Genomic DNA, 25939 nt, shown 5'->3' on the forward strand with positions numbered 1-25939 from the left:
GGTCCATGTCTGAAGGAAATGCAAACAGCTGCCACCTTTGCTGCCCTTTCCTTCTAGATGAGGGGAAGTAGCAGAGGGGGGATATTCATAGTGAAAAATGAGGGCCAAGGACTGGCTCGTTGGCTTTGGTTCACAGACCCTAATGCTTGATTGATGTTCACTTTTATTATTAGAGAGAATTCTGCAAAGGGTGATTCACCAGCAAGACATGAGGATGGATCTGGTGGTGTTTGCCTTTGCCTCTCTGGGCTGGCCTGTGTCCCTCAGCTGCTGGAGTCTGCTTCAGTAAATCACCATTCCATGGAAGCAAGAGTCAAAATATATTAGTCATGTGAGGCTTTGGCTCATGTTTCATCTTGTGCCAATGGAAGATTTCCCTTTTTTTATTCTGTTGACTGTCTAGAGACACATCCTGTAATTATGCATGGCTTTACATGAACCTCATCTGAGGAGCAGACATCCATCCAAACAGCTTGTTCAGAGCTCAAAGGAGTCCTGCTAAATTCCTGCCCTGAGCTCTGGGGTTAAATGACAAAGCAAGAGTGACTCAAAAGGAACAGAAGGTTAAATTCAACATCCTTCTCTTCTGAATTTTACTTATCTACCCTTTTTGTGCTTTCATGGTTTTGTTATTGGCCAGACTCACCAAGCTTGATAGATCATTTGTTCCTCTAATTAAGCAAAATCACGTTGTTCTTTGGGAGGAAGATGGGACTTTCTAAGCATCCAGTGCTATCCTTTTATTTTTCTAATGAGGAAAATTCCATAGAATTTAAATGGTCTCTTTTCTGGAGTCAATATTAAATCATGTCATCATACCATATTCTTTGGGCCATGGATTGGCTCCGATTGTGGCTTTTAGTTGTAGCTTTAATTTTAGCTTTTGGCTTTAGTTGTAACCTCATTCATAGCCAGTTTAAGAACTCCACTGTTGTAGGTGAAATATTTGGATGCAAATCCTTCTCTTCCTCCTCCTCTTTCTCCTGTGATTTTATTTATGCAGTCAGCTTATGAAATTGTGTTTTTAAAGCTTTCACAAAGGGATGTTTACTTCTAAGATACATCAATAACAGAAATTTAAATATTTTCTCCCTAAAACTTTCCTCTATACCAGGCCAATTAAACTTTTTCCACTCATGACTCCTTTGCATGTTTGGGCAGCACTCTTTGGCTTGAGGGCATGCATAGTGCAAAGTGTGCATGCCTTATATTCAGAACCTAGGCTGCAGTGAAGTTGAGCAGTTCCACACAGGCAAGTATTGCCGGAAAAACCTTGGGTTCTTGATTTTGAATTAATTTTTGTTCCTTGTGCATTCAGAAACCTTTTACTATTGCCCCTTATGCAGTTATGACCCACAGTTTAGGAAGCACTTCTGAGTCTATACCACCACAGCCTCTGGGGAGAGTGGAATCAGACTTAGCATAGTTTTAACACAGCATTGTTCCCATCATTTTTGTATCTAGATGTGATTCTGGTACCATTGACCTGAGTTCCCAGGTCATTCAACAAAGCATCAATGCAGGACAGATGTAAAATCAGGCATGTACTAGGCTACTCCCTGGACTCCCCACCCACCTGGACAGTCTGATGGCCTATTCTCCCAGAGGTGGGGAATTCTGTGGCCTCGAGGCCACATGTGACCCTCAAGGTCCTCAAGTGTAGCCCTTTGACTGAATCCAAACTTCACAGAATAAATCCTCTTAATAAAAGGATTTGTTCTGTAGATCTTGGACTCAGTCCAAAGACTTTACCCAAAGACCTAGAAGGCCACATGTGGCCTCCAGGCTGCAGGTTCCCCACCCTTGCCCCAGACTTTCCTAAATTCACAAGCTTTAAGATTCACCTCCTTGACTTAAATGAAAGAACAAACACCAAGACAGCAAAGAACAGAGGTTGGTATTGCTAGGACCACATCTACGTACGTGTTTACAAGTGTACCAAGTGACAGTATCAATAGGAAAAGGAGAGCGTTTGAAATTTCAAAAATTTACATAGCAAGCATAGCACGTTATGAGAAAGGCCATATCAATCATAAAATAGCTGTTACTGAATGAATTGTAGTGCTCAGAATTTATCAGGTCTTCAGAGTAAATCACTTTTAGATATACTTGGCAAATTTAATAACATATACCTTTTCTTTGGTGAAGTGATGCATACTAATTCAAAAGCATTTCTGTAAGTTTTTAACCTCATAATGACGCTCTCTGGGAATATCCATTCACCCTATTCCTCCATATTTGATGAGGACATCTTAATCTTTCTCTAGCTGTCTTTGTGATGGGGTTTGTTATATGGATTTTTATGAGGATACTTTCTAGATATGTTATGGTCCATTTTATTGTTCCAGCAGTGTGTGTTAAGACTTGTACTGCATGGCTGTTAATTGCTTTCAACTTATTCTTCCCATTGAGATTTCATTTCAGGGTGACAATAAATCTCATGACATTCATAGTCACAGCTTTCTCTTTGATCGCTTTATTCCTGATATATCTTTCCTGGCAGAAGCCTGGGTATTTCTAAGTGTCACCTTTGTTCTTTGGTTCAATTTGACCTCTGAATTCAAATTCAAAGGCTCTACTTATCTTTCTTTGATATACATTGAGAATTTTACATTTATTGAATTTGAATGACATTGGAAAGAATTTCTATTAGGTAGAAAAGCTTTTGAATGTGTTTCTCAGTGTAGCCATAAAACTTGAAGTCATCTACATATATAAAGTCAGTGGTGGCGAACTCAAATAGAAATGGGTACCACTAAACTGTCATTAAACAACTAAAGTATTCTTGTATGTGTATATTGACTTAGAAAACCACATATTAACACTATCTGTATATTATTGTATTTTATTTATTTTGATAAATATTTTCCAATTACTCTATTAGTTCAGCAGCACTTAGGAAGGTCAGGCAGCATATTTGACATCTCTGCACTAAATGATTAACAGGATATTTTGCTACAAGAATTTCTTTAACTTGAAAGCCATACTTAGGACTACTTAGCAGAGATGACAATAGATTTGAGACTGCTCTGAATCATAGTGGGTTTCCATTGTCTCTCTGAAAGATTGTGTATTTTTACTGCATTGAGTGACGTTTTAAAATAGAGACCAGATTTCAATGTAGACGTAAAAAATTCTAGTATTCTCACTCTACTCAGGTCTGTTGTACATATTTGCATTTATTGAATAAGCTATGAGTATGTAGCAGTATATTTAGTCTTGTGCTTTCAGGTGGCTTGGTTAATAACAACGTGTGTGTGTGTGTGTGTGTGTGTGTTTGTCCTTCATTGACGAAGAAGACCATGCCATCAGAGAAATGGTGACATGACTTGCACTTGACTTTGTTTTGAGTGAGGGAGGGCTGTGCAGGTCACCAACTTCTACTTCTCCTCCAGAGCCATCTGAATCCAGTGACCAGATATTCATCAGTATGACTGGAGATGACCCAGGATGAGGCAACTGGAGTTAAGTGACTTGCCCAAGGTCACACAGCTAGTGAGTGTCAAGTGTCTGAAGTGAGATTTGAACTCAGGTCCTCTTGACTCTTGAACTGGTGCTCTATCCACTGCACCACCTCACTGCCTCTTAATAACAACAGGATTAATAATAAATTACTATTTATACTACTGGAACACTTTGGTAACCTCTTTTGGCTTCTCATATAATATGCTGTTTTACTGTGAATGGTGGTACTCTTAACACCCATAAGGGAGTTTAGAAGGGAGTTGATTTTGGAGAAAAGATAATATAAGAGATATGCAATGCAGATGAAAACCCACCCATGCCTACTTATTCTGTGCTGCTCATGTTGTGCCAGTAAAAAGGAAAGGTAGGGGCTCTTACACATCACTACTTCCCCAGACCTCAGAGACTGCTCTCTTAGAGACACCTGCAGCAGTCCAAGTGTGATTTTGGACACTTGGGAAGAGGGGAAAATTTTCCCATTGACACCTGTGTAACTGCTGAGATTAGTTTATAACTTCTCTGAAGGGCCAAAACCCAGGCAATGAGGGAGGTAAAAACTTTGCACATTAGCTCATATTCTCTTCTATTTTTTCTAGTTTTATTATTTCTTGGTGTCTTATAACGTCATTTGATTCCTCTTACTCAATTCTAATTTTCAAGGAGTCATTTTCTTCCTTAAGATTTTGGACCTCTTTTTCCAATTGATTAATTATCTTTTCATAATTTTTTAGGTTCATTCCCACCTCCACCTCTGATTTTTAACTTGATCTCTTTTATTTGATTTTTGAACTTTTAAAAAGTTCTTTCAAAAACTCTTTTTGGGCTTTTGATCATTTGATGTTACTCTTTGGGATCGGAGTGTTTTTTTTTAACCTATCTTCCTTTGAACATGAACTCAGATGGTCAGGTTCTTTTACCTTAGCTTAATCATTTTTGTTTTAGCTTATCATAATCAAGCAATTTATCATAATCAAGTTTTAATCCTGAGTTGTGGGTAATGTCACCCTAGGTTTCGGGTCCTTCTTACTGTTATTTTCTAAATTCTCTTGGGGGGGTTAAGCCCTAAGTACTCTCTCCTCCTCTAAGCCACAGTTAGGGCCTCCAGACATGCTATCCCAAAAATGTTCTTGCTTCCCACTGTACTGCATTCACTGAGCTTGTATTAGTTCATAGAATGGGGAATGACTGAAAGCTGTGAAAGATTCTATTGGAGAAAAGCTCTGTAATTAGCTGTTGTAAGGATGAAACCATCTTCTTACCCTCTGATTGAGCATACGTCCCTTGGGGCCATGCCCCTGTAAAGGGCATGACCTCCAAATTTGCAGGATTCTGGTAGAGACAACTAGACAATTGTAATATTTTCTTTTATTAACTGTTTTCACTTTTTTTCCTTCTCAAGCTTACATAGTAGTTTTTTCCTTGATGTTGAATTATTTTATTCTTTGCACTGATTTGATTTGTTGTATTGATTTAACCTTTGTACTTTTGCTTTCAATTACTGATTATGAGAATTCTATATTTTTGTTTTCTAGATTCCATTGCATGGGTTTTTTTCGGATGTCTATAATTGGGTGGTAAAGCATTTAAGTTTTCTTTTGTTTATACCAACTAGATATTGGCATAACTTTGCAATACTTTTCCTCTGGTTTTTGATGACTTTTGCAAATTGTTTATCATGGTGGTATTTGACTTCTGACCTTAGGAGAATTTTTTTTTTTTTTTAATTTAACTTTTAACATTCATTTTCACAAAATTTTGGGTTACAAATTTTCTCCCCTTTTATCCCCTCCCCCCCCAAACACCAAGCATTCTAATTGCCCCTATGACCAATCTGCTCTCTCTTCTATCATCCCTCTCTGCCCTTGTCTCCGTCTTCTCTTTTGTCCTATAGGGCCAGATAGCTTTCTATACCCCTTTACCTGTATTTCTTATTTCCTAGTGGCAAGAACATTACTCGACAGTTGATCCTAACACTTTGAGTTCCAACCTCCCCCCCTCCCTCCCTCTCCACCCCTTCCCCCTGGAAGGCAAGCAACTCAACATAGGCCAAATCTGTGCAGTTTTGCAAATGACCTCCACAATAGTTGTGTTGTATAGGACTAACTATATTTCCCTCCATCCTATCCTGTCCCCCATTACTTCTATTCTCTTTTGATCCTACCCCTCCCCATGAGTGTTGACCTCAAATTGCACACTCCTCCCCATGCCCTCCCTTCTATCATCCCCCCCACCCCTGCTTATCCCCTTATCCCCCACTTTCCTGTATTGTAAGATAGGTTTTCATACCAAAATGAGTGTGCATTTTATTCTTTCCTTTAGTGGAATGTGATGAGAGTAGACTTCATATTTTTCTCTCACCTCCCCTCTTTATCCCTCCACTAATGAGTCTTTTGATTGCCTCTTTTATGAGAGATAATTTGCCCCATTCAATTTCTCCCTTTCTCCTCCCAATATTTCTCTCTCACTGCTTGATTTCATTTTTTTTAAAGATATGATCCCATCCTCTTCAATTCACTCTGTGCACTCTGTCTCTATGTATGTGTGTATGTGTGCATGTGTGTGTGTGTAATCCCACCCAGTACCCAGATACTGAAATGTTTCAAGAGTTACAAATATTGTCTTTCCATGTAGGAATGTAAACAGTTCAACTTTGGTAAGTCCCTTATGACTTCTCCTTGCTGTTTACCTCTTCATGGTTCTCTTCATTCTTGTGTTTGGAAGTCAAATTTTCTTTTCAGCTCTGGCCTTTTCATCAAGAATACTTGAAAATCCTCTTTTTCATTGAAAGACCAATTTTTCCCCTGAAGTATTATACTCAGTTTTGCTGGGTAGGTGATTCTTGGTTTTAGTCCTAGTTCCTTTGACTTCTGGAATATCCTATTCCATGCCCTTTGATCCCTTAATGTAGAGGCTGCTAGATCTTGTGTTATCCTGATTGTATTTCCACAATACTTGAATTGTTTCTTTCTAGCTGCTTGCAATATTTTCTCCTTGACCTGGGAACTCTGAAATTTGGCCACAATGTTCCTAGGAGTTTCTCTTTTTGGATCTCTTTCATGCTGTGTTCTGTGGATTCCTTGAATATTTATTTTGCCATCTGGTTCTAGAATCTCAGGGCAGTTTTCCTTGATAATTTCATGAAAGATGATGTCTAGGCTCTTCTTTTGATCATGGCTTTCAGGTAGTCCGATAATTTTTAAATTGTCTCTCCTGGATCTATTTTCCAGGTCAGTTGTTTTTCCAATGAGATATTTCACATTATCTTCCATTTTTCCATTCTTCTTGCTTTGTTCTGTGATTTCTTGCTTTCTCATAAAGTCCTTAGCCTGCATCTGTGCCATTCTAATTTTGAAAGAACTATTTTCTTCAGTGAGCTTTTGAATCTCCTTTTCCATTTGGCTAATTTTGCTTTTGAAAGCATTCTTCTCCTCATTGGCTTTTTGAACCTCTTTTGCCAATTGAGTTAGGCTAGTTTTCAAGGTGTTATTTTCTTCAACATTTTTTTGGGTCTCCTTTAGCAGGGAGCTGATCTGCTTTTCATGCTTTTCTTTCATCTCTCTCATTTCTCTTCCCAGTTTTTCCTCCACCTCTCTAACTTGATTTTCAAAATTCTTTTTGAGCTCTTCCATGGCCTGAGCCCATTGGGTGGGCTGGGACACAGAAGCCTTGATTTCTGTGTCTTTGCCTGATGGTAAGCATTGTTCTTCCTCATCAGAAAGGAAGGGAGGAAATGCCTGTTCACCAAGAAAGTAACCTTCTATAGTCTTATTTCTTTTCCCTTTTCTGGGCATTTTCCCAGCCAGTGACTTGACCTCTGAATATTTTCCTCACACCCACCTCACCTCCTGATCCTCCCAGCCAGCATTTGGGGTCTGAGATTCAAATGCCGCTTCCAGCCTCAGGACTTTGGGCAGGGGCAGGGCTGCTATTCAGTGTGAGATTAAGATCAGATGCTCAGGTCGGGGCAGGGCCGCCTCTCAGGCTCAGTTCCCTCAGGGAGTTTATGCACAGACTTTCAACAGTGGATCCAGGCTCCTGCCTGCTTGGGGAGCCCTGGTCTGCCGCCGCCCCTCAGCTTCTGTCTCCCGAGGGGTCCCAAGCCATGGGGGCACCCCACTCCCCCCTCGACCCGCCAAAGAGACTCTCTCACTGACCCCCGTCACCTGTGGGTGGAGGGACTTGTGCGGCCACTGGAGATCCTGTCCCTGAAGCCCGCCTGGATCTTTTCCTCTCGGTGCCGCGGCCGCGGCAGGACTGTACTCAGCTCCCAGTCCCAGCGCCCAGCCCGCAGCGTGATGGACCTTTTGCGAGAGGTTTGCAGGTCCCTCTGTGGGTGGAGGAACCCACGTGGCCGCTGGAGATCCCATCCCTGAAGCCCGCTCGGATCTTTTCCTCTCGGTGCCGCGGCCGCGGCAGGACTGTACTCAGCTCCCAGTCCCAGCGCCCAGCCCGCAGCGCGATGGACCTTTTGCGAGAGGTTTGCAGGTCTCTCTGGAACAGAAATCTCCCTCGCTCCAATGTTCTGTGGCCTCTGGGTGCAGAATTCGCCGTGAGTTACTTCTTTGTAGTTGTTCTATGTGTTGTGGGTTTGGAGCTATGTGTATGTGCATCTTTCTACTCCGCCATCTTGGCTCCACCCCCAGGAGAATTTCTTGATAGAACTACCTTCTTTCTGTGATTGTGATTCTTTCTGTGGTTCATTCCATCAACACCAGCTGCTGTATATACTGTTGTGTGCAAGTTCTTTGGTGTTTTTTTATATTTTCTGTCAAACATTGTGGAAAAATATCCATTCATATTGGTTATAACCACTGCAAGCTTTTAAAAAATGACTCTCTTTTGGTACAGTTGGTCTACTGCTTGGACTTGTGTTATCAAACTCAGAAAAGACTTATAAAAATTTCAATCCAAGTATCCCCATCTCCTCTCCAACATCATTTGAGGCATGATTATCATGTTACTATCTGTCTTGTCATTAGGTAGTCTGTTTAGATTTTGCTTTAAGTAAATACTTTTAGTGATTTAAGGTTCTTCAACTTTTTCTTTTTAAAATTTATTAGTTCTTTTACTTTAGGTCTTATTTAATCTTCTTTGGGTTTAGGGATACAATTTTTTCTTATAATTGACTTTCATTGATCTCCAACACAATGTGTGTATGAAGCTAGTTAGTCCTTACCCAGCATCTAGGCGATGCAGTGGATAGAGTGAAAGAGTAAGGAGGATCTAAATTCAAATGTGGCCTGATACTCACTGGCTGCATGAGTCCTGGCAAGTAGCTTAATCTCTGTTGACTTTAATTTCTATAAGAAGACAGCTGCATCCAAGAGTTATTGTAAGGATCAAAGAATATAATAATTGCAAGGCACTTAGCATAGTACCTGGCTCACGATAATCACTACATAAATGCTGGCCATTATTGTTGTTAAAGGACTAGCAGCAGAATGGCAGCACTCCTATATTCAGGGAATTTAATATTTACTTAGTGGGTACATTAAGTCAGTTCCAGCCATTGAGGTATTGGTATTTCTGATACATTCTGGCATTTATGTCTTTTTATGTTGTAAGAACATGATGGTGTTCCACTGGCCTGCCTGTCCTTTCTTCTCTCATGATGATATCAATCAATCCATAATTCTACACCACTCTATCTACTTATTTGACTCCTTGAATGAATGTATTACAAGGATTGGTATTATCACCACCAGGTCCTAATTCACCATTATTCCAAGTATTCTGTCAGACTTGAGAGAAAAAAGAGGTGGGGGCCAGACAGACTGACAGACAGAGAGAGACAGACACAGACTGACAGAGAAAGAGATTGAGAGACAGAGTAAGAAATTGAGAGACAGACAGAGACAGATACAAAGAGAGAGAGAGATAACAAGACAGTGAGAAAAAGAGACAGAGAATTATCTAGCCTAACTTCCTCATTTTGCAGATATGAGATACAGTAAGGTTAAGTGGTTTAAGTTAGTCAGGCAATAGGTTATGGATTTGGAATTTTAACTCAAATTGTCTGCCTCCAAACTACATCAAATACTGAATTTCACTATCTCAATCTTAACACAAAGTAGTCAGTTAATAAATATTTGTTGATTTTACCATAGTTGCCTTGGAGAAACTTCCAATAATGCTTTTTGTGTAGGGAATAGACTTCTGGAATTAAATGAAAATCTCAGCTCTATAATATATCACCTGTGCGTCCATGGCAAAGTCACAACCTCTCTGGACCTCATTTTCTACATCTTTAAAATGAGGGAGTGTGACTATAAGACTTCTCAGGTCCTTTCCAGTTCGAAATCTATAATCCTTTCATCCTTTGACTAAAATATCCCTTGGTTATCCATTGAAAATCTGTAGCAGTTTAACAGCAAAATCCATGGTGTATTCTAAACTGAAGTCATAGCTTAGCAAACTTTACTAGGTAAAATAGTGCCAAAATAAGTTCCTCTTGGTTTCAGCCTGTAGGTAATAAATATTTTTATTAAATATATATCATTGGACAGTCATTGCCAAAGAATTAAATAGAGTTACATTTTTTTCCTGGCTTTCTTATGGCTAATATATTAAATAGTTCATTTGAATATCTGACTACATATTTAAGTTAAAAATACTTTTTGTGTCTTTTTATTTCTTTTTACCTTTTTCCCACCTTTATAGTATTTTATTTTATCAACTACTTGTAAATATAGTTTTCAACATTCTTTTTTGTAAAATTTTGAGTTCCAAATTTTTCTCCCTCACTCATTCTTCTCCCTAACCCACAAGACAGCAAGCAATGTGATATAGATTATACATGTGCAAGCATGTTAAACGTATTTCCACATTGGTCATGTGAAAGAAAAGTCAGAAAAAAAGAGGAAAAACTACAAGGAAGAAAAAACAAAACACATAAAAGTGAAAATAGTATGCTTTCATCTGCATTCAGACTCCAAAGTTTTTTCTCTGGATATGGATAGCATTTTCCATCATGAGTCTTTTGGAGTAATCTTATATCCTTCTTATCCTTGATAAGAAGAGCTAAGTCCATCAAAGTTGATCACAGCACAATGTGGCTGTTACTGTATACAATGTTCTGCTGATTCTGTTTATTTCATTCAGCATCAGCTCATATAAGTCTTTCCCGGTTTTTCTGAAATCTACCTGCTCATCATTTCTTATAGCACAATAGCATTCCATCCAATTCATATTATCACAACTTGTTCAGCCATTTTTCAATTGATGGGCATTCCCTCAATTTCCAATTCTTTGCCACCACAAAAAGAGCTGCTGTAAATATTTTTGTACATGTAAATCCTTTCCCCTGTTTTGTGATCACTTTGGGATACAGACCTAGTAGTGGTATTGTTGGATCAAAGGATAGCCTTTGGACATAGTTCCATATTGCTTTCCAGAATGGTTGGAGCAGTTCACAATACCACCAACAATGAATTTGTTTTCCAATTTTCCCACATCTTCTTCAACATTTATCATTTTCCTTTCTGTCATATTAATTAATCTGATAGGTGTGAGGTGGTACCTCAAAGTTGTTTTCATTTGTGTTGCTCTAATCAATAGTGATTTAGAGCATTTTTTCATGTGATTATAGATAGCTTTGATTTCTTCTTCTGAAAACTGCCTGTTCATATACTTTGACCATTTATCATTAGAGAATTAGGGGATGTCTTGTACTCTTCTAAATTTGACTCTGTTTTCTCTATATTTTAGGAATGAGGTCTTTATTAGAAACACTGGCTGTAAAAAAATGTATACCAGCTTGCTGCTTTCCTTCTGATCTTGGTTGTGCTGGTTTTGTTTGTTTTAATTTAATCAAAATTATCCATTCTGAATTTCATAATGTTCTCTATTTCTTACTCTCCTAATTTGCTGCTGGTATCATCCCTTATGTCTAAATCATGGACACATTTTGAGCTTATCTTGGTATAGGGTGTAAGATGTTGGTCTATGCCAGAGGTGGGGATCATGTGACCTCAAGACCACATGTAGCCCTCTAAGTCCTCAAGTGTGTTCCTTTGACTGAATCCAAACTTCACAGAAAAAAATCTCCTTAATAAAAAGTCTGGACTCAGTCAAAAGGCTATACTCAAGGACCTAGAAGGCCACATGTAGCCTTGAAGCCACAGGTTCCCCACCCCCTGGTCTATGGCTACTTTCTGCCTTACTATTTTACATTTTTCCCACAGTTTTTGTCAAATACTGAGTTCTCATCCCAGAAATTGGAATCTTTGGGTTTATCAAACAGTAGAATACTATAGTCATTTACTACTGTGTCTTATGAACTTGGCCTGTTTCACTGATCTGTCACTCTGTTTCTTAGTCGGTACCACATAGTTCCAATGATTGTCACTTTATAATATAATTTTAGATCAGGTACAGCTAGGCCACCAACCTTTGCATTTTTCCCCACTAATTCCCTTAATATTCTTGACATTTTGTTCTTCTAAATGACTTTCGTTATTATTTTTTCTAGCTTTATAGCTTGATAGTTTGATTGGTATGGCACTGAATAAGTAATTAATTTAGGTAGAATTGTCATTTTTATTATGTTAGCTTGACCTATCCATGAGCAATTGATATTTTTCTAATTATTAAGATTTTACTTTATTTGTGTGAAAAGTGTTTTGGAATTGTGTTCATTTAGTTCCTGGGTTTGTCTTGGCAGGTAGACTTCTAAATACTTCATATTGTTTGTCTCTTTTTTTTTTTTCAATTAGGAACATTAGTGAGGCAAATTTGAAGTCTGAGCTACTGGAAGGAGCAAGGCCTTACATGTCTGTGTGTTGTAATATTTTTCAGTACACCAAGCATGATTTGTCTCTCACCTTCAGCACCCATAGTTGCAAAGATCCACTTTCCTCTATAATATCTACCCTTTGAGATCAAAATATAAAACATGACCTGGTTACTCAATAGCAAATAGTGTCAAAATGAGATATAGAATCAATGAAATTGAGATAGAAAACGCCTTAAAGATTACCTTGAGTCAAAGTCTCAGAAGTTGTCAAAGCTAGAAGCAATGTTGGAAGTCCTCCAATTCCTGGCTTTCTTAGGTGAGGAAACTAAGGATCAAGGAGATTAAGAGATTTGTCCAAGGCCATACAGCTAGCTAGTGGCAGAAATGTGACCAGAACCTAGGACTCTTGATTCCCAGTTTTGAACACTATGCTATACCTTGGCCATCTCCTCATTTGTCTGTTTTCAAACTTATATATTAATGATATCACAAATGAAAAATCTCCTATTTACACTGTGGTAAGTGTAAGGTGGGGGGGGCGGCTATAGGTGAAGGGGATAGTCTTCATATTTATCTATATAACTATGCACACATATATGTATACATATAATGGGAAATCTGCATTTTAATGTTAATATGAAGGAATTTCTTGACTGTGATTTGTGATACTATGTTTTTAACAACATTGTCAACCTAAGTTTTGGTTTTAACGTTGCCATGGAATGTGTGCATGTGTGTGTGTGTTTGTGTGTGTGTTTGTATCTATCAGGTAAGTTAATCTCTTTTACACTTGTTTTCCTGTAGTCTGTTTGTATGTGTGTATGTGTGTATGTGTATACAAACACACATGCATACATATTATCTATCTGTCTATCTGGAGAGAAATAGGAAGAAAAAAAGTTGACTTTCCTTCATCTTTCAGGATAATATTAGAATAAAGAAAGCTAATATATGTGAAAACTACAAATATGTCTTGAATATGCGTTGGTAGGTTGATTTCCAGATATTTTGCACATTTTTCTATTTATTTTGAATGATATCTATCCTCTTTCTACTATTTCTTCCTGAATTTTGTTATTGCTATACAGAAATGTTATTGTTTTCTGCTTATATTTTGTATCCTCCTAATATATAGAAGCTGTAAATTGTATCAAGTAGTTTCTTTGCTGATTCTTTGTGGTTTTCTAAATAAAAATTTCTTACCATCAGAAAATTGTGATAACTTTGTCCCATTTTTTTCAGTTACTTTTAAATTTCATTCTCTTGTCTTTGTTGTCTTATTCTTAGGCATTTCTAGAACCATGTCAAATAAGAGTAGGAAAAAAAGGCATTCTTAATTTATTCCTACATTTATTGGAAAGGTGTTTAGTGTTCTTTCATTACAGAGAATGATAGCTTTTAATTTTAAAATTATTCTTCCATATCAATAATTTGCAAGTTTCTCAGTATAAATAAATGTCCTTAAAAAAGTTCCTTTTCCTTCATCTATTTATATAACAATGTAGTTTATGTTATTTTTTAATATGCTTAATTAATTTTGGTATTTATGCTGAAAAATGCTCACATCCCTGGTATGAATTCAACTTAGTCACAGTAATCATATTTTTGTATATATTGCTGTAGATTTTTTTCTAGGACTAATTTTTTTTTTGCATTAGTATTTATTAATGATTTTTCAAAAGATGATTCTTTTTGTCTTTTTATGGTTTAGATATCATGACAATATATGACCCAGAAAAAGGGGTTTGACAGAGTTATTTTTTCTTAGTATGTGTGAACACTTTGAATAGCTTTTAGGTAGCATTTGTACTGGGTCCCCCCATTTTTAGTTTCTTTACAATTTTTAAAATTTAATTTTCTGAGATTTGAATACTTAAGTTCTCTCATGTTCTGTTAATTTGATTATTTTATATTTTTTATATAACCCTCTATTTCTTTAAAACTTTTAATTTTAATAGCCCATTATTATATACAATATGTTTTGATATTTCTTTTGATTCTCTATTGTAATGTTTTTTTGTTGATGTTTTGGTAATGGAATTTTCTTACCTCTTTTTCATCTAGTTCACTAAAATTTTATCATGTTTTTAACCAAAGGACCAGACTTACTTTTATCAACAAACTTCAGTCTTTTGCTTTGCATTTTATGTTTTTTCCAAATTTTCCCTTTAGTGATTATTTTAATTTTGTTTATGTAGCAGACTTTTTTCAGTTCCTGCCATAACCGTCACTGAATTGTACATAGAATCTAGGATGAAAAGGCATCCTAAGGCAGTGAATGTGGTGAGAATTTAATAAGATGGGAAGAGAGAAGTGAAATCAAAAAGGAGAAAAGTCCAGAAACAAAATTTTATTAACAGAAAGAAAGAGTAACATGTGCCCCAGTACACATGTAATATGTTTTGGAATTGTCTAAACAGCTTTGGAGTTGATGTAACTTTCAATATTAAGAACAAAATGAAAGTGACAAGGGTTCTGCTCCTTTAACCTTGTGAGACTCCCAGGTTGACTGTTGTGACTGCTGTCATTGGGAACTGGGACGAGTCTTACTTGTGAAGGATAGTGAGAGTCACAGGGTGTCTAGACTCTCTGGACTAACTAGAGGTTACAGTTGTTACCAGCTACAATTTTGCATTGTATATCCTTACTCTGTGTTTGAAAACTATATTCTTATAAGTTAATTAAACTTTTATATGACTTGATTGTGTGCATCTGAATTTTACAGCATTCTGATACCTAGGTTAGACAACTGCCAGAAGTCCTCCTAAGACCATTTATATATCAACTTCCTTATTCTTTTAAATTTCATAGTCATTTCATTAGTCAACTCTTCAAAAAAACTTTTTTGAGCATTTTTAGAATTAGTTTTTTGTCTGAGAACTGTTTTTAGTTACGTTTCAAAGATTTTGGTACGTAATCTTAATATTATCATTCTTTTTTTGCATAGTAATTGTTTCACACAATAATTGTTGATGTAGCATCTAATATTAGGGGACCTTCTTTGACCTTCAAATTCTTTAAAATGTCATAATTAATTTTCCACTTAGGTCTGAATATTTTTCCTTGCTTTCCTTTCATTATTATTTTTGTTGAATTAAAAACTCTGATAATTTCTACTTTTATACACTTACACGCATTCATACAAACATACGTACATGTATGTGTTTACATGTGCATACACATACACATACATGCATATATACATGCATATATATATCTCCAATTTCTCAGTGGACTAGCAGTGATCCATTTTTGTAAAGATACTATGTAATGCTGAAAAATAGGCATATTCCTTAACGTTCCTGTATTGTGGAAGTCCGTCTTTCAGCTTATTTACTTTTTTATTCCTTCATCATCTTTTCTTTCTTTTATACCGCAGATCAATCCCTCTAAAAAGCAACAAAAAATTCAAGAGAATAGGATTTATTACTTGGTCTTTTATATTTGTACTGATTTGTTTTCTTGTATTTCTGTTTTTCAGAGTGTTTGCAAGTAAGATAATCTGCTAAGCTTTTGTTATTGTTTTTCTTTTTTAAGAAACAAATAATAATTTTCTTGAATATCCATATTTTTATTAATGATGAGATTAAACTTTCAGTTTATATTATTTTGGGTTTTATCTTGAGCTCCTTTGCTTTTTGGAATATGCTATTTTATTCTTTTATTTGATTTCTTATAAATAGAAAATAATACCATGGTACTTGAATTGCCATTCCATCACACTATGAGATCTTTCTCCTGAATGCTTTTAAAATTCATTATTATTGAAATTGTGAAATTTAATCACCACATATCTTTGAATTTGAAATAGGGGTACCTGTTCTGGTAGTGGTACAGTGGATAAAGCATTGGGATTAGAATCAGGAGAGTCATCTTCCTGAGTTTGAATCTGTCCTTAGATACTTAATAGCTGTCTCACCCTGGGCAAATCCCTTAACCCCGTTTTGCTCGGCTTCCTTATGTATAAAATGAACTGGAAAAGGAAATGGCAAGCCATTCAAGTATCTTTGCCATGAAAATCCCTAATGGGGTCATGAAGAATAATTTGACTGAAATGATTTAACAACAGCAGTAATCTATATATTTGACAAATTGTTTCTTGTTTGTATGCAGGAATTCTATAGAAATTTCTTATTATTTCCTCTGGCATGGCATTCAAGTTTTGTTTTGACATGTTCTTTGAGGTTTATGATCCTTATGTTTTCTATTGCTGTGAATCCTTATGAAAACTTAAAATGTGAAAAACAAGTTTATATTTGACTCCAAAAGTAATAGGGATCCAGTAATGTTTATTGAAAAATGGGATGGCATGATCAGATCTGCATGGTGGGACAATAACTTTGGTGGCTGAAAGATAGATTGGAGTAGAGAGAACCACAAGGCAGGAAGCTCTATTAGGAGGCTATTAGAATAATCTGAGCAATGGCAAAGCCCCAATGAAAAATAAGAAGTGGTCTGAAGTCCAGAAAAATCTCATAGAACAGCTCAAAACAACAACAGTAACAACAACAAAAATAGCAACTTAAAAATCATATAAGAGAGATGGAAGAGACATTGGGAAAAGAAATGAGAGTGATACAAGAGAATTATGAAAAAGATTCATTATGGAAAAAAAATCCAATTGCTTAAAAAGTAAAATTAAATAAATGAAAAAGGAAATACAAAAATTCATTGAAGAAAACAAAAGTATTTATAGCAGCCCTTTGAATGGTAGGAAAATATTGGAAATTGAGGGGATGCCCATCAATTGTGATATGACTGAACAAGCTGTGATATACGAATGTAATGGAGTACCAATGTACCACAAGAAATGATGAGTAGATTTCAGACAAATCTGTAAAGACTTGTAAGAACTGATGCAAAGTGAAATGAGCAGAACCAAAAAAAACCAGTTGTACACAGTTTCAGCAATACTGTATGATGACGAACTATAAATGATCCAGCTCTTCTCAGCAGCACAATGATCCAAGACAAGTACAAAGGACTCATGAAGGAAAATGCTGTCCACATCCAGATAAAGAACTGGTGGATTCAGAATGCATATTGAAGGATGCCTGACAGTTTATCCCATGGTTGAACTAGAATCCTTTGTACAACATGGAAGATAAGGAACGTTGCAAGGTGATGCAGAGGATAGAGCACTGAACCTTGAATCAGAAAACCTGAGTTCTAATTCATTTTCAGACATTTGATGTGCTTGATCCTGAACAAGTTACTTAACCTCTATTTTTTTCTCAGTTTCCTTACATGTAAAATGGGTTTAATAATAGCACCTACCTTCTAGGATTTGTTATGAGGATCAGATAATATTTATAAAGCAATTTTCAATCTTAAAATGCTATATACATTCTAGCTATTACTATTTATATGGAATATATACTCTAGTGTGTATACACTATATTCTACTAGCTATTACTGTTACAAAGAGGCTCCCCTTCCACATTAGGGCAGCTCTAATTTTAGTAAGTTTATCTTTACATTGAATCTAAATCTATCTCTTTGCAATTTTTTATCCTTTGTTCCTAGTTGTGGCCTCTGGCAATAATTGGAATAAGTTTTGCACTTGGCAATCTTTCAAATACTTGGAAAGTTATCATTAACTTCTTCTTTCAAGCAAAGTTTCCCCAGTTCTTTCAACTGATTTCCATTGGAGTGCTGGCTTTCCTTTTCAGAGGACCTGGATTAAAATCCTTCTACTCATGTGACATTGGGAACATCATTTCATCAGCTACCTGATTTCTTCATAATAAAGAGTAGTGGGTTAAATGTCCTCTAAGGTCCCTTCAAAGTCTTTATGAGGGACATCCAAATATGTGGTCCTGTGATTTCTAGGTCATTCACCATCCTCATAATCATACTCTTGTTACCTTATGCTTTATCACTGTTCTTCCAAAAATATGGATCCTAGAACTGAGCATACTGTCTGACCCACATCTTTGTATCTTCTCTACAACAATAGCATGAGAAGCTTTAGCAAATATTTGCTAAAATTTAGGTTAACAAAATTTAAAACATTCTTCAGTTTAGCAACTGTCAAAAATGGAAATCAGATTAGGTTGGGATAACCTGGTGATGGTGAAGTCTTTGAGAAAACCAACTGCTAATGTCAGAAGCTAAATGGTCATGACCAGTCACTGGACTCATATTTCTGTGGAATCTCTTCATTCTCTATGCACACTCAAAGTTACTGACCATATCTTAGTAATTACGTTTTCAAGTCTAGGTCTTGTACTCCTGTCCCCATGAAGTCCTTCCTGATCTTCTGAGGTATAAATAATTCCTACCCACTCAGTTCTTTGTTTGGACCTTTGCAGTGTACTCATCATATTTCTAATTTGTATTATGACTGTTTGCATATTTGTCATATGTCCCTTACAAGACTGTAAGCACTCTGAAGGCAGGGACTATATATTGTGTTCTATTTTTTTAAATTTTAAGTGCATAGCATAGTTCATTGTACAAAGCAAATCCTTAATAAATACTTGTGCAATTTCCTTCCTGATCTTGAAATAACAGTCTTTTGTTTCTTTCATATAGATATCCTAACTATTTTTTACATGAAAATGAGTCATGAAACATTTTTGTCTTTGAAGAATTTACATTTAGTAGCATTTAGAGGGCACTAGAGAAGTACACAGTGAGTGTAAGCAATCTACAATATATAACAAAAAGTTACTACATAAAAGAATCGTGAGATTGAAAAAGAAGAAAGGCTGTTTATGTGATGAGAGCTAGTGATGACCTGTGACATTCCCTAGTATCCTTATGATGTCAAGAGAAACAAGAAAGATCCTTTGCATGTTGAGTGGTCCCTTGTGGTGGATTGACAGGAGGATACATACAAGAGGTATGTGGGATAGGCAGGTACACTTGAGTCATGACATGCATCATTGGGAAAAAGATCTATGATGTCATCACACATCCGCTTGGGTGTTTGTGTTTGGATTGGGTCACTGTCAGTATAGAAGAAAAGTACATACGCAGAAACACTGAAGTAGAAGAATAAAGACGTGGGTCACACACATACACAACTGACTTCTACTGGGTCCAGCATTCTAGAAACAGCTGCTGTGAGACCACTTACAGCCTCAAAATTTCCACTTGTGATTGCAACTGCCTGAGTAATTAATGAAGATGACTCTGGGAATGGGGTCGGTGCTTTTTTTGGGAATTATATTGTCTGTGTTGCAAAGTCATGTGAAGGCAGACTTTGAACTCATCTTACAAATTCAGCACTCTTTACCATACAAAGCTTCCCCTCAAAATCATTTTAATGTTTCAAATGTAGTATCTAGAGTATTAACCTCTTTCTTGTGGGGTCTCCAGAAAAGAAAATTTCCATTTTCAAAGCACTCTGCACATGCACATTTACTCTATACCCATAGTTCATGAGCTTCCAGCTATATGTTTTCTTTTATTAGTTAGCTATAAGACAATGCTTAGTTCAAAGGAAAGGAATTTAATGAAATGGCACAGAAATAAAAAGTAACAGTAGAACGTTTTCCCTCATAAAATGCAAGCAAATCTATAACAAAATATGTATACAGTTGGAGGGAAGAGTGGCCACACCCAAGAAACACATGTGGAGGAGCCCATATGTAGTGAATGCATGTGGCCAACAATGGAGGAGCAACTCCTACCTCCAAGGTTTCTGGACTGTCAAAGTCTTCTTTATTAGTGTGCCCTTGCTGGGCCTACTCCCTGCTGTTCTCATACCAATTCTGCCAGGAAGCAGCCTGGTGGTCTTAATGGTCATTGCTAGGTGTTATTGTACTAGTCTCATGGTTTGGGGGCTTCTTCCTGCTAACAACTTCTGACTTCATTTACAGTGGGGACTCTTAATTGGGGAGTCCATGGGTCAAAGAATCTGCAGATAGATTTTAGAGGGTCTGTGAATTTGAGTGAGGGGAAATTTTTTTCACTAAGTTTATTTTCAGTAAGCTCTAGATGAAAACTATGATTTTCTTCATTTATCAAAAAATGTTATTTTGAGAGGCCTACAGGCTTCATTGGATTGCCAAAAAGTATCTTTGACACACAAAAATGGTTAAAACCCACTTATTCACAACCTGGCCCTTTCCTTACTTTCTAGTCTTCCTAAAAGTTACTCCCCTCAAATTTATCTTGTAAATATCTCTGTCTATTGGTCTGTCTGTCTATCTATCTATCTATCTATCTATCTATCTATCTATCTATCTATCTATCTATCTATCTATCTAATGTGGGGATTTTCCAAATTGTCCAATCAGTAAGAAACCCACTGAGGCAGGGCACTGAGTCAGTGGCACTTTATTAAAGGGTTCCTAGTCCCTGCTAATGAAGTGAGATGCCCCCTTCCTCCAGAGCCTTAGTTTTACAGTGCTTGAAACCTGGATAATACAGGTAGCAGGAGGGCCTACACAAAATATAGATTCCCATTGGTTGACAAATAGGCTAGTGAGCAGACCTTAACAGACCTATCTTGACCTTCTAGGAGGTCCTACCAAGGGAATGAACATACCTATGGACTGTTAGGCAGAATGCGGACTGGCAACCAGGGTCACTCATTGGTGATGTGCTCATGATCATTTCCCCATGCAGGGCAGTAGAGGAATGACAAGGAATAGAGGGGCAAAAAAAAATAGCTGGGTGACTTTTCATGTAATTGAGTCATCTCTGCCATGATGGGCTTGGTCACCATAACAAAGAAAAATAAAGGTGGAGGTCCTCTAGTTACCTTCCTATGATTAAGCAAGTGAAATTACAAGAGGTAATTCACAGTTCTAGGGTCTAATATGCAGAATTTGTAATCACCACCCTTATGGAATTGTATCAAACTGAATAATACTGATTGGAATAAAATAGGAGTTCAGTAAAATAGGGGTCCAATTAATCATCCATCACATATCTATCTATCTATCATCTATCTTTTATATATAATTCCTTGCATTTTGTCTCCCTCTTCAGACTGTGAGTTCCTTAAAAGCAGATATTGTCAACCATCATCATCATCATCATCATCATCATCATCATCATCGTGACTAGCATTTCTATAGCTCCTACCATGTTTCTACCATGTGCTTATGCTAAGTATTTTATAAATGTCTCCTTTGATCCCCACAACAATCCTGGGAAGAAGGTGCTATTATTATTTCTTCTATAAATGCTGTTATTTATAGTTATTGTTAATAGCTATTATTGAAACCATTATATAGCTAATGCTATAAAAGTGCTTTTATTGCTTCTTTTATAGATGAGGAAACCAAAGAAAACAGAAGTTAAGTGACTTACTTGCCCAAGGTTGCACAGTTATAGTAAGTGTCTGAGGCTAGATTTGAAAACCTTTTGCCTTTCTTTGTAACCTCAGTGTTTAGCGCAGTGTTTGGCACATAGTAGGCACTTAATGCCATATTCTACAAAGAAAGGAAGATACATTATCTCATTTCTTCTTTGGTACCAAGCTTGGTCATTGTAATTACATGGTATTCCATGTGTTTATTTTATGTTACTCTATTTCCATTGTTGAAATCATTCATGATGCCATTTTGCTAGTTCTACTTATTTCATTTTGTAGCATTCTTGTAGATCTTTTCTTGCTTCTCTTCAGGGTCCATTCAATTCTCCAGACTTTTTCCACCTTGCCACAGCAGCCTCCTCTCTCAGGAAGTTCACTCTGTCTTTGGCCTTTTCATACCTTATTTATGCACTTTCTTCTGATTAATCACTTTCTCCCAGAACTTTCATTTTTTAAGTAAGGTGCCCTGGCCAGCCATATCTTTTTTCTTCTCCATGCTTCTCTATAGACTTTCTCCATCATGCTCTTGGTAAATGCCTTCTCTCTGACTCTTCTCCTATGTTTTCCTTCCTCCTCTTACTTTTCAACTCCTTTTTGTTATCTTTCTCCATTAGAATGGTGCTGACTCTCCCACAAAAGGAATTCTCTGATGTCTCTTTCACTTTGCCCAGAGGCTTAAACGTCAGCTCTTTCTGTGAGAAAGGAAATCCTTTTCATGTAAAGTCATCAGATTGAGAAGAGGAATATATCAGTTCCAAGAGTCTTAGTTGTGTGTTACTTATCTTGTCTTCTATCTAGAGATCAAACTTTTCTGGCACACACTGGTCAGCCAGATAAGTAAAACTTATAAGGCATTTAATTTTTCCTTGTATTAACTATCTCGTGCTTACCAATAGAAATGCCTGTGTCCCAAACATCTACCAATTCGAGGATGGAAAATTCTCTTTAGCTTTCATAAATTCTGCATTGCCAATCTACATGCTTTCACAATCAGGCTATTATGTGGGATATTCCAGGAGGACTAGCACTTCTGATGTGAGGGTCTGCTTTTCAGGGCTGCTCATTCACTTTTGGTGTCCACCTTTCAACTAGTTCTCATCTATGCTTCCAAGAAGCTGTAGCATGCATAATGACCATATGGCTACACTATTGACAGACCCCAAATCTATTGGTGAGTTAGAGAAATGTCTACCCCACTCATGTGAAGACTTCTTTTGGTAGAATGAGTGGATGAGAACAATGTGTTCCAATGGTCATGAAGGTGGCTGAAAGACATGCTGTGGAGCACTTAGAGTTTGGTCAGACATCAAAAATGCAGTCATCCTCTCACCTGGGCCATTGCTAGGTGTCTTGATTTGTCTTGCCACTAGTCTTTTATGACTCTATAAGAGAGACTGAGGCTAATGACTTCATGCAACTCTGCCACATTTAAATCCAATTTATGTGCAAGTCAAGAAATCACATGTGTCATCATTGATCCTCTTTGAAAGGGAAGAAAAACAGGAAGATGCATTTCAAAATGCTGCCAAGGGTTCTCCGGTTCTGGGACTCGAGCACTTTTTTTTTCAGCCTTCACAAAAATCATTTTGTGTTTTATGCAAATAAAATGGAAATGGGGAAAGTAAAAACCAAGATCTGATGAAGCATCACCTTCTACCTCAATCCTTTGTTTTTCTTAATAAAACTGTTTATACACATTCTTTAGCTTCCTCTCCTCTTTTGCTGTTCTACACTCAGTAGTCTGGCTTTCAGTATCCTAGCTCAACTGAATCTGTTCACTCCAAAGTTACCACTGATCTCTTAATTGTCAACTATGATGAATGACCTTTTCTCAATTCCCATCCCTTTTGAACTCTTTAGAGCATTTGATGCTGTTAACCACTTTCACCTCCTCAAGAGTCTCCTATCTGGGTTTTCAGAAGTTGTGCTCTCTTTGTTCTCCTTCAACCTACTTGTCAATCTTCTTTGTTAGATTATCATGTATATCATAGGACCTAACTATGCATGTAACTCTTATCTGTGTCAGAGGCATTCATTTCTTTTCTCTCCAGATGCTTACACTTGGTGATGTCATCAGTTCCCATGAGTTCAGTTATCATCTTGATGCAGATGTCTTCCAAATCTGTAATTCCAACCCTAGTCTGTCACTTAAGTTCTAGTGTTGAATCACCAATTGCCTTTAGACATTTTGAATTTGATGACATATAAATATACTAGACTTATGTCAATAATTATTATTCCTCCTGAACTCACTCCACTTCCAAACTCCTCTACTTCTATAGAAACTACCACCATTTTTTCAATCACTCAGATTTGAAACCTGGATCATCTTTCTTTAACTCCTCACTCCCACATAATCCAGATATCAAAACAGACACCATATCTTGTAATTTTTATCTCTATAGAATCTTTTGCGTGTTATCTTCTTTTTATTCACACAACCACCACTCTAGTTTAGTCCCTTATTGCCTCTCTCTTGGACTATTGCTATTGGCCTTCCTGTCTCATGACTTACTCCACTTAGAAGGTGAACAATTAATTATTAAGCACTTTACTATGTACCAAACACTGTGCTAAGCACTTAATAAATATTGTCTCATTTGACCATCATGATCACCCTCAGAAGTAGGTGCTATAACCAACTTGATAGATAAGGAAAATGGAGTCAGACAGAAGTAAAATGACTTGCCCAGCAACACACAGTTAGTATGTCTAAGGCTGGATTTGAATTAAGATCTTTCCGATTATAGACCTAGTGCTCCCAGGGTTTCTTAAACTTTTTCTACTCGTGACCCACAGTTTAAGAAACCACTATGCCAGCTATCTATAACTGATCTTTTACAAACAACCAATGAGATTTTCCTAAAGTGAAAATCAGACCATGTCACCTTAATCTACCCTAGTGGCTCCATATTAACTCTAGGATAAAATATAAACTACTCTGTTTTTTAGTTAAAGCTCCTTGCAACCTCAACTCAACCTACATTTGAAGTTTTATTATATATTATCACACTCTTACACATTCTACATTGCTGCCATATTTTCTTGTTGCCTTCTAGCTATTCCTTACACATACCACTCCATCTCTATACTTTTCCATTAATGGTTTCTTATGCTCCAAATGCTCTCCTTCACTTTCACCTCTTGGCATTCTTGATTCCTTTAAAAAATTGTTTATTTTTAATATTCATTTTTTATTAGAAAATTTGAATTCCAGATTCTCTTCTTCCATTCTATCTATCCCTTTCCATTGAGAAGGCAAGCAACATAATATCAATTATGCACGTGAAGTTATGTAAAACATTTTCACATTAGCCATGTTTTGCACACACACACACACACACACACACACACACACACACATACATACACACACCAGCAAGAAAAATAAAAGAAGTGAAAAAAATATATTTTGTCTATACTGAGATCATCAGTGTTCCTCTGGAAGTGGATAGAAATCATTCACACTTGATTATCATTGCAATATTGCTATTATTGCATATACTTTTCTCCTGGTTCCAATCAACTCACTCTGCATCACTTCATGTTAAGTCTTCCCAGGTTTATCTTGCTTATTGTGTCTCATAGCACAATAATTCCATTGCAATCATATACCACAGCTTGTCCAGCCATTCTGCAATTGATTAGCATCTCCTCAATGTCTAATTCTTCATCACCACAAAGAGAGCTGCTATAAATATTTATGTACACATAGGTCTATTTCCCTTTTCTTTGATCTCTTTAGTGTACAGACCTAGTAGTAGTATTGTTGGGTCAAAGGGCATGCACGTTTTTATAGGTCTTTTGGCTATATCCAAATTGCTCTCCAGAATGGTTGTACCAATTCACAACTTCCCCAACAGTATATTAGTTTCCCTGCTTTTCCACATCTCCTCCAGCATCTGTCATTTTCCTTTTCTATCATGTTAGCCAATCTGATGTGTGTGAGGTAGATAACGTACCTTTTATGTCCTGTCTCAGAGATGTTTTGATGTGCACTTCTCTACCAGTAGTTATTTGGAGCAGTTATATGCTCCAAATAATGATCATATATCAATGTGATCATTGATAGCTTTGATTTCTTCTTTTGAATACTGCCATATCCTTTGATCATTTATCAGTTCAGAGATGATTTTTTTTATAAATTTGACTCAGTTCCCTAAATATTTGATAAATATCTGATAAATATTATCAGAGAAACTTACTGTAAAAAAATTCTTACCTAATTTCTTGTTTCTTTCTAATTTTGACTGCATTGGTTTTGTGTAAAACCTTTTTAATTGCATGTAATCAAAATGATCCATTCTACTTCCCATGATCCGTTTTGCCTCTTTTTTGGTTATAAACTCTTCCCTTATTCATGAGAGGTAAAATTTTCTAAGATCAACTCAGATATTCTTCACTTTACTTTCATAAGACACTGAGTCATGTCATGAAAATTAAAAAAAAAAAAGACAAAAAAACCC

This window comes from Notamacropus eugenii, chromosome 4 (genome assembly GCF_028372415.1).
Source record: "Notamacropus eugenii isolate mMacEug1 chromosome 4, mMacEug1.pri_v2, whole genome shotgun sequence".
NCBI classification, from domain to species: domain Eukaryota; kingdom Metazoa; phylum Chordata; class Mammalia; order Diprotodontia; family Macropodidae; genus Notamacropus; species Notamacropus eugenii.